This window comes from Aedes albopictus, chromosome 3, assembly GCF_035046485.1.
Source record: "Aedes albopictus strain Foshan chromosome 3, AalbF5, whole genome shotgun sequence".
Taxonomy (NCBI): Eukaryota; Metazoa; Arthropoda; class Insecta; order Diptera; family Culicidae; genus Aedes; species Aedes albopictus.
In genome coordinates this window covers 47,563,770-47,574,177 of record NC_085138.1, presented here as the reverse complement: position 1 = coordinate 47,574,177, position 10,408 = coordinate 47,563,770, and the positions used below count along the sequence as shown (strand labels likewise).

At 38.0% G+C, this 10,408-nt stretch overlaps 1 protein-coding gene and 1 long non-coding RNA gene across 22 annotated transcripts in view; one reads left to right on the top strand and one right to left on the bottom strand.

Annotated features, from left to right (window-relative positions):
* The window catches only part of LOC109405842 (low-density lipoprotein receptor), a 1,187,857-nt gene that overhangs the window by 241,049 nt on the left and 936,400 nt on the right, over nt 1-10,408 (bottom strand). The window lies entirely within an intron of this gene.
* Nucleotides 1-10,408, top strand: part of LOC134291301 (uncharacterized) — a 598,232-nt gene that overhangs the window by 38,090 nt on the left and 549,734 nt on the right. The window lies entirely within an intron of this gene.

Here is a 10,408-nt window from a genome sequence, read left to right as displayed (position 1 = left end):
GTGTGTAATAGGGTCAACATATTATTTCCAGTGCTATTGATTCATGAGTTATGGTCAAAATTTTCAAGGCGGCTGGCAAATTAGGCCAAGGAATGGTACATATACCCTATGTAAAAACTTGAGTGTGAACTGTAGTTGGTTGAAGATTTTCCATAATCCGTTCAGTCAGAGTGGACTAAGTACAACCAATTATTTAGCAATTGCTCGGTTCAAGCTTTATTTTACGTTTTTTCGCGATCAATACAGAGCGATGCTGTGATGAATAGTTATTAAGATTTATGGCAAAAATTCAAGAACATTTGATGAAAAACTCAAAACTAATAGATTTGCAAACTTTAAAGTCGTTTTTCTAGAAATCAAGTAAAAGACACATGGTCCTCTCTGACTTAACGCCGACCAACTGTAAGGTCGTCTTCAGTGTCTTGTCGAGTCACTGTACACTGACACTGTCGAGTCAAGTACAAGGCACTGAAGACGACCTTACAGTTGAGGTCGAAATACGTATCTGTCAAAGGATGCAAATTCTTAGTGGAATTCAAAGGAACAGTACTTAACGCGATTTTCTTTTTACTTATAATCAGAGGATTTTGACTTTAGTTTCCTATATTTTAGATTTTAGAAGAAAAACAAATAAATACGCAAAATTATGAGGCAAAGAAAAGTTTCTTGACTTGACTTGACTTGAAAGTTTTTACAGATATTTTGAAACCTTTAAATATTTAACTTTAAAACCTTGAATATTGATTTGAAACTTTGAGAAATTTATTCAGAATTGAAACGAAAACTTTGATAGAAACTCCAACGTTGTTAAGATCTACGCTTCATTTAAAAACACAAGAATTTTGCCTTTCTACAAGGTACCGTGTGAGCACGAAACATGCGCAGTGCTTCTACATTTATATTTTTCCCACATACCCACCATCACTAGCTAGTTAAGAAAAAAGTTTGCATTATGCATCAGCAATATTATTTACCGATTCTTTGAAAAGAACGATATAATTTGTTTCGTAGATGACTTTTTCAATGTCTTGAATCAAAACTGTCCACGTGGACATTTGACAGACCCCCACCTCACTTTCCGTGGACATTTCTCGACCCCCCCCCCCCCCCCCTATTGTCCATCCCCCTAATTGTCCACGTGGTATATGGACGGTCCCTATGTACACCGAGAAAAATTTCAACTCAGTGACTGAGTTGGTCTTACTTAGAAATCGAAAATTCCTTTGTTTTCTTACTCAGTTTCAGCTAAAAGTAGGACAACCCATTGCCAATTAGTTGTCCGACTTTTAACGGAAACTGAGTAAGAAAACAAAAGATTTTTCGATTTCTGAGTAAGACCTACACAGTCACTGAGTAGAATTTTACATTAGAATTAGAACATTAGAACGTACTGTGCATATATTTAGGAGCTTTCATGATTAACAAAAAAAAAAATAATCATGATTAATCATTGATGATAAAAATTTCAATTTCTGTGATTAATAATTAATTTAATTTTTAGGATGATTAATGACTATGATTAATGATTAAATGTGGTTTTATCTGTGATTAATAATTATGATTAATGATTAAAATGGCACATTGATCAATTATCATGATTATTCATGATTAATCAATCACAAAAAACTAAAAATGATTAGGGTAATTTTCCAATTGTTGCACACCTCATAAGAATAACATGGAGTGTGCAACAATAGTCGAGTTTTTAGCCTTGCAACAATTGGAAAATTACCCTAATGATAAACTTAAAATATATTTGAAATTACAAAAGTAAAGCTGAGTTTCCTGTTCCCAAGTAGAATTCTTTCTTTTTCAACTAATCTAGTATAGGGGAAAATGTTACGATTCCTTACGGAATAATAGAATGGACTATTTTCAGCGAGGAAAAGTGACAGCTTCATTTGAATGGCACGGAAGACGTTACCGGTGTTACATTTTACTAGCCATCTGCGAACCGCTCTAGAAATTTTGAAGCGGAATAATTACATACTTGACCATTACCTCCTTATTCTATCTTTTTGTACAGCACGTACGAAGTGGGAAGTAGCTCCCCTATCCATGGATCGCATCACCATCCGTGATGGTTGTGGGGATGCAGTGTGCTTTCGATATTTAGTAGCAACAACCATCACACTGTGACATTCCTTTCACTTCCCAACTGACTTACTGACTGAAAGGATTTGGCTGGCGCCGGAATTGATCCAAAATGTATGAGCTGCATAAATTGCACTTTGAGATTAATTGCAGTGTCCCAGTTCCTTATTCAATCATGGAGGAGCAACCATTCACATGTATAGTCAGTCTAAGCTAAGCTAATTATAAGTTTTTCACTTAGTGGAAACTAGCCTTAAAAGGCAAAAGGTTATTACAATTATAAAAAAATTCAAATGCTCCATAGAAAATCAAAAAGCGATAGCTATAGAATGAACATATTTTGCATGAAAATGTGCAATGTTACCCATGAAAATTGAAAACGTTCCATACTTTGTAAAAATGGTAAAATATAAAATTTGCTCATTAAAAGTGCAATTTTGTACCAATAAATAATACTAAAATGCTCCATAATAAAATGCAAACGCTCCAAGGGGATTTCGAGGAACTTACCAGAAAGTCCTTCAGTATTATCATGAATTTGATGTTAACTAAATAAATGAATGAACCAGAAAGTCCAACGAAAGTGGGTTCCTAGGGCGTTTCAGAGGAATTTAGAAGCATTTTAAGGGCCTTCCGTCAGGTTGCATTGGCGTTTTTCGACAATTTAATGGAAGTTTCAATAGTATAAAGGGAATTTCAGAGGCGTTTCAAGGCATTTTAGAGGCATTCCAGAAAGTTTTAGGGGCGTTTAAAGTGGTTTAGGTTTTTCTTACTATGAATCAAGGGCGTTTCAATGGGATTAAGGTGGCTTCAAGGGTGTTTCGAGGCATTTAAGGTAGGGTCACATAAGGGGGGTTTCAGGGACATTTTAGGATTCCAGGAGTATTTTAAATGAATTACGAAGATTTTAAGAGCATTTCTTTGAAATTATGGATGTTCAGGAGCATTTCAAGGCTTTTTCGGGGCGTTTCAAGGGTTTTCGTGAAAAGGTATCTGAAAATACCCCAAAAATTACTGAAACGCCTCTGAAATTCCCCTAAAACCCCATGGATCCTATTTAACTTACTTGAGACCCCCTGAAAGTACCGAAAGCGCCTATGTAATGCCTCTAACCCGTCAAAATCCTCTGAAGCTTGCTGATATGACTACAAAACTCCACTAAAACACCGATGAACCCCATGTAACATTTCTGACACCCTCCGAAACTGCCCGAAAACGCCTGCGTTACGCCCACCAAATGAAACCCTCCAAAAATCCTCTGAAACTTCCTGAAGATATGACGAAGCCACACCACGAATTTGCAAGAGCACAAATCTGAATAACTGGAAGTCAAATTGCGCTTAAAAGTTGTTCGACTAGACATCAACAACGGTTAACCAATCGACTAACTTTTCAGCGTTCCTTCTTTTAATTATAGGCTGTTCTTTATGGTTTTGCCATAAAGGGATTAGCGGGCGATTAAACTGTGAATATTTTTCGATAAGATTTTTCCTGATTTGAATCATAGGCTGTTCATTCGACTTACACTGTTGCAGAAAACAGTGGCATATGATCACTGAAGCTCATCATATTACTTTTTCGGCCAAACGGCATTCGTCCAAACGGCGTTCGGCCAAATTCCATTAAGGCAGCTTGAAACTCCCATGAGACCCCCTGAAGCACTCCTGTGACAAACTACAATCCCTGAAGTACCATGAAGAGAACTCTGAAACCCCCTTAACACTCATGAGATCTCCTGCTACCCCCTTAATTGATTGATTGATTTGTCTTTATTATAGAGACTTCTCTGACCCCTTGAAACACTGCTGCAATCTAAATCGTTAGGTCGAAAACGTTATCAGGTCGAAAAGGTCATTGGGCCGAAAATGTTGTTTGGTCGAAGATTACCAGACTGGATTCCGTTTAGTCGGGAAAAGGTCATGTGGCCGCAAAATATTGTTACGTCTAAGTATTTGGCCGAATAGGGCATTAAGAGTGGAATGGGTTATTGGGCCGAATAGGTCATTAGGCCGAATAGGTCATTAGGTCCTATGATTAAGAAAAGTCCAAATTTTCCCACACTTTTTTAATTTCATTGTACATTGAATCCTTATAAAACTATGGATACCATAAACATCAGGAATTACTAAAAAAAGTAATGCATTGTAGTTTTATGAAGATTTACAATATCAGGTAATTTCAGAGCAGCTAGCATTAAAATATATGACTCGCAATATTCAAAAAATCATATCTCAATATAATACAAAACATACATTTCTGATTTTCTTATATGTTTAACGTATGAATTTTTTGGTAAAACATAAAGCCAGGATACCCCTTTGGTCCCATATAGCCGAGGCGGTAAACGCACGGGTATTCAGCATGACCATGCTGAGGGTGACGGGTTCGATTCCCGGTCGGTCCAGGATTTTTTCGTAAAGGAAATTTCCTTGACTTCCTTGGGCAAAGAGTATCTTCGTGCCTGCCACACGATATACACATGCAAAATGGTCATTAGCAGAGGAAGCTCTCAGTTAATAACTGTGGAAGTGCTCATAGAACACTAAGCTGAGAAGCAGGCTTTGTCCCATTGAGAAAGTTACGCCAAGAAGAGAGAGAGAGAGATGTAAATAGTGGGCCGGTCTTAGCGAGAATTGCTCACGTATGATGATGTTTATGACCATGTTAGGGTAATTGTTCCCTTCGTTGCGGTAGTACTTATTGTTGCGGTAGTGGCACTTTTTCGACTGAAATGTTACCAAAAGGCATTTTTAATAGATGTATTATGCTTCAATTATGAGATTGCATCATTTGTGTGTTTACGTTTTTCCAAAAAACTACTCAATATGTTTTCTTAACCTTCTTCGTGCATTAGCTGATGCTCACCTCGCTGACGTAGTGCACGTTTTGGGGTCAGAATGACCTTAAGGCACGACGAGGGTTATTATTTTTGCTGCTGTGTTCCTATTGTTATGGTAGTGTTCCTATGCTCCAAAACCCCATATGAATTTAATGGGATATCGCAACAATAGGAACCAAAATTAAATTTAACCTCCATAATAGGAACAGTGTGCCTAAAGTTGGTGCAAACGGTTTATTATCGAAAACAGTGAAAAACGATAGTATTCATATTTTTCAAGCAAATTTGGGTAGAAAACTACCGACTAACGATTAGAAACCTTTCATTAGGTGTTGCGAGAGGCTCTACCCCATTTCGCATAATGTCATTTGGCATAATGCCGTTTGGCATAATGCCATTTGGCATAAAAGCCATTTGGCATAATGGCCATTTGGCATAACAAATATTATGCACATTCCTACTAAGAAGGCTGTTCTTCGTGGTATGCCAAACGGCGTTATGCCAAATGGCATTATGCCAAATGGGGTAGAGCCATTGCGAGCAATTAATTTACGCTAATACCACACACACCAATTCGGACGCAGCGTTGGTTAGTATTGCGGAAAAGACAGCACTAGTAGACCACGCAGCAGAAAATGACCATGTAATCAGACTAGACAACGTTAGATAAGACCCAAAAACCATCAAGTCTTTCCATCTTGGAAAGCTGTTACACATACAATACGCCACACACGGTAAACAAACGTACTGGCACACTCAATCTGAACGTAGTCTACGCTGGTCTACTCCACTCTATAAAAAAACACGACTGACACGATTATAACCGACCATACAACACATGAACAGAACAAACTTAAAACTGTCATTTTGAAAACTATGCGCAAAAGTAGTGGCTTGCGGTTCGGGTTCCGACTACCAAATTTTCGGTTCCAAAAAAACGGATAAATTTATAAGTAGTAAGTGAAAATTAGGTATTCCTAAATCTATATATATAAAAATGCAGTGGCATACGTGGGACCGCGCATAACTTGCGAACGGAAGGTCCGATTTGTGTCGTCTAACTTTTGTTCTGTTAATTTTCACCCAAGGAAGGTTTATGAAGCAAAAAAAAACATGGAGAAATAGCGATTTTTGAAAATCGGGTACATTTTGAATGGGGATTTGGGCTTGGCTAGCGACTTGAAACGTCGAAAAACGCAGTAGGCAAGACAAAGTTTGCCGGGGACAGCTAGTTAACAATAACTTTTTATAACAAAAACTAGGAATGACAGATAAAATGTTTTAAAAAACAACTACAAGACGAAGAAACAACAACTTATTCGGTATGTTTTAAGTGTTGCGTAACGGGTTTAAAATTAATGTAAACGTGCAATTAAATTACAGATTCCTTGAAGAAGATCCGATAAGGATCGAAACTTTGGAAATGGAAAACATATAGTTGTTTTTGATCCCCAAGAAGACTGAAAAGCCACAAAAAATCCAAAAAGGTACTGATCAAAAATAAAGAAAAACATTTTTGCTCATCGAATTCATGCCTCCGAGGGGTTTCCACATCAGCTCTGGCCCCGAGCCCCCCCCCCCCCCCACAATCCTTAAACCGGGCCTTATAACAGTGCCTGTTGTAATGCCCTTGATTGAACAGTGCTGTGCGTATTTGGCAGGATGGATATCTGGAGATAAAACTGACGAAGCATGATTTCACACACAGTGTTCACTGTCTCTCTCTGGCTAGTGCAACCCATTGTTGATTATACTAGTTTACAAAATAAAACGAAAGTCGTGAACTTCTGTCAAAGATCAAAATTTTTGATGCATAATTTAGCGCTAATTTCGAAACCGTGCTTCAAAAAATTTAAAGTAGAACAGTTTTTCAGTTTTAGCTCAATATCGAGTTTTACAATTTTTCAAAATATGGAATTGATTAAAACTCAAATTTCTTGCGTTTTGTTCAACCAATTTCAAATCTTTTTCCATAAATTTAAAGCTGAATATAATACCATTCTTTCATCTGAATGCAGGTTTTACGTCAGATTGATGAAATTCAAGATATTGGCGAGTTTTGGGAACAATATCCTCAAATTTTAGCAAAATTTCCAAAAATATATGAAGAAATGTATTTTTAATTTTAAGAAAAAAAAAGCAATTTAAAAATTCTTTCTCAACGTTTTTTTGACCTATCATATGTAGGCGAGATACAGTAAAAAATTCAGCCCAATCGAAGCATTGATTACGGAGAATGAGATGTGTGAAGTGAGTGATCAGCACCTGCCGAGCTCATAACATAATAAAGCAACTGGCGGTGTGATACTCATGCCTTAAGTAGATCAAAAATCCAACGAGCTTCATCTGATCATCTATGGCTTACCCTGTAGCGCGGTTCAGCACCATCGTCAACCCTAGGATCGAGGGATCGAATCACAATTTTGCCGGAAGCAGCAAAAAAAAAACAGCAGTTCAGGAGGTGCCCCAAGCCTCAAGAGTTCCACAGGAGAGCGGGAAAAAAGAAGAGAAAGGGAAGCCGTAAAATGGGTAGGGGAAAATATTTGTTTTTATTTTTGACAATCTGGGCGATAGGCGATAGGCGATAGCATTAAATCAGCCGTATATCGGACCGAAACCTGTATTTAATTAGCACTAATGGCACATATACGGCAGATTAGCATTAAATGAAATAATCAATGGACGGGTGGGTGTTTGGTTTGTAATGTTGTGTTGTTCTTTGCTGTGCCTGCGAGTGTCGGCAAATAGTGTCGCATGATCGTATCGTTTTTAACGATAGGTCGATGGGCTCGAGTGAATGATTGATGATTGGTGAGCTTGTTTCTTGTTTTTCTTTGAAAGTGAATCCTTGATCTGTGCATTTATCAATTCCTCCCAACTAACAAAACTCCTCCCCGTAACAACTGTAGAGAGAGCCTATTGGGTTTCTGTGTAATGTCGCAAGCTCAGGTCAATCACGGAGTAACGTCTAGGAAGTGTACGGTCATCAATGCTCATGCTCATGATTCAAGAGTCACTGTGAGTGCCGTTAGGCATTAACCATTCTGAAATCACACATTTCTGTGCATGAAAATCTAAAAATTGGTACACTAAGTAAATAGGCAGTACCGACCTTCATCACACTTTAAAATTTAATCTCCCATTCCCACACATCCAATAATGCCGTTTGCACAAAATTCGGCCTTGGCCTTATGCTGAGAAAAGACGACGTCAACAAGAATCCGGTAAAAAAGTAAGGAAACTCACCTGGAACAATAAATCTAGCTCCAGGGAAGAATGTTTTCCAACTGTCTCCTTTTCTTGCCTTGCCTCACTCCCCGCCTAGTACAACAGAGGCACACAGCCAACCGCAGGCCCGGATTAAGGATTGTGGGGGCCCGGGGCCCGAGCGGATGTGGAGGCCCCTCGGAGAGATGACCAAAAACGTTTTTCCTTATTTTCGAACAGTACTTGAGCAATATGAAAAATAAAGTTAATGTTAGCAACCAAAAAATGTTTTTGTGGGGGCCACTAAAATGTGGGGGCCCGGGGTCCAGGCCCCCCCGGCCCCCCCCTTAGATCCGGCCCTGGCAACCGGATATGAAGATGTTATGAAGACAACTAGAAGGTAGTGAGCAGCTCTGTAACTCATCCCGCACAGTCAGTTGGGGACAATTGCAAAGTTTCATGTTTTGGAATGATGACGAAGCCGGCTTGTCGTCTACGATGTGAAATTCACATTTGGAGATAAAGGTATGAGACTAAACAAAGAAAACAGACTGAAATGTGTCTAAAATACCTGGTTGGTGAATACAAATGTTTAACAAAAAGTTTCATATTCAATACCGAATTCACCAATGCGTAAAATTCTTACGCACGGTAGAACAAGACTTGAATGTCCGTTCTCTGTGAGTGAAACTGACGACAAACGAACAAAATTTAATGTAGGTAGCTTGATTCGGAGGAAAACAAACCAGGATGGAAGACGATGACGATGGATGCCGGAGAACAAGCACTCCAGCAAATAATGGAAAACAAATAAAGCAAATGTGTGTTACCAGTACTGCCAGTCAGTAGTAGTGTGTGCGAGAAAGCAAGCTTCATCTGTAGTAGGTACGGAAAAAGTCAGAGCAACAAAACCTTGTCCGGATTTCTAGTGTGGTGGATAACCTGGTGGATCATAACTAGGGGTAGGGGCGGCCAGGCGCAAGACTATGAATAATTTTTGGATAAACGAAACGCTGATGATGCACACTTTCCCAGCCAGGCAGGCGAGCGTTCCGGAACTTAGTTTTCATCGGCTCTACGGGAAGTGTGCAAAACAGGGTAGGAAAATATTTGCAGGCATTTATTTATTTTTATCAGCGTTTTTTAGTTTATTCAGAGAGAGAGGACGGAAAAGGCTCAGGTTTCACTATAAATTTGGCAATGTTGAACTTCTGCATTACTTTTGTTGATAAAATAGAAGCAGAGCTTAGTACTGTAAATTTAAATTGTAGTTTACATTTAATCACTGCTGTATTTTTATTCCTAAAACGCAGTACTATATCAAATTTGCTGTAGGCGAGAGACTGCATCATCAATTTGATGTCATTAAACACAGAATTTCGTCAGTACTTAAACATTGAGGACACGTACCCAACTAACAATCACTTATTTAACAAGCACCTTCATGACGAATTAATTCGGCATGATTTTGAATAATATTTGGATAATTGCCAGGTACAACCTTCGTTCGGGGTTTGTTCGCCCAAATTTGGAGAAATTATGAAGCATAGTGTTATGCACTAACTAAACTGTTTTTTTTTTGTTAAAAGCGTTTAACAATTATACAGGGTGTTAGGTTCCTGAGTGCAAACTTTTTAAAGGGTGATAGAGGACCATAAATGGCGAAAAAAAAATGTTCTACGCATATGGTCAAATCTCAACCATTACGTAGTTATTGAACTCCCCACGTTTTTAACTCTTATTGCCTTAACTGGCTATAACTTTATAATGGTCAAACTTATCGCAATTTTTTTCTACCCTTATTCGAAAGATTATTGAATTTTCTATCAAATGGCATCTTTGAATCGATTTGTTTAGTTAAATTACTAAGTTTTCTAGAGCAAAATAGCTAAAAATAGTGTTAATTTGTTTATGTCAATTATCTTTGAAATATGCGTAATGAATTAAAATTCTTTCTTTGACAAAGATGTGGCCCCTGTTCCACTCTACAATTCGTTCTTTGACGCCAAACTTCTAACTCTTATCGTTTTCTTGTAATTTTAATTTAAATGTGCGGCACAGTGCGCAAAAAAGTGCTTACCATGACGATTTCAAATTTAAGATCTGAAATGCGACGTTTAAATCAAAATTGCAAGAAAACGATAAGGGATAGAAGTTTGATGTCAAAAAACGAATTGTAGAGTGGAACCTGGGCCACAACTTTGCCAAAGAAAGAATTTTAGTTTATTTTGCATTTTTCAATGATAATTGACAAAAACAAATTAAAAC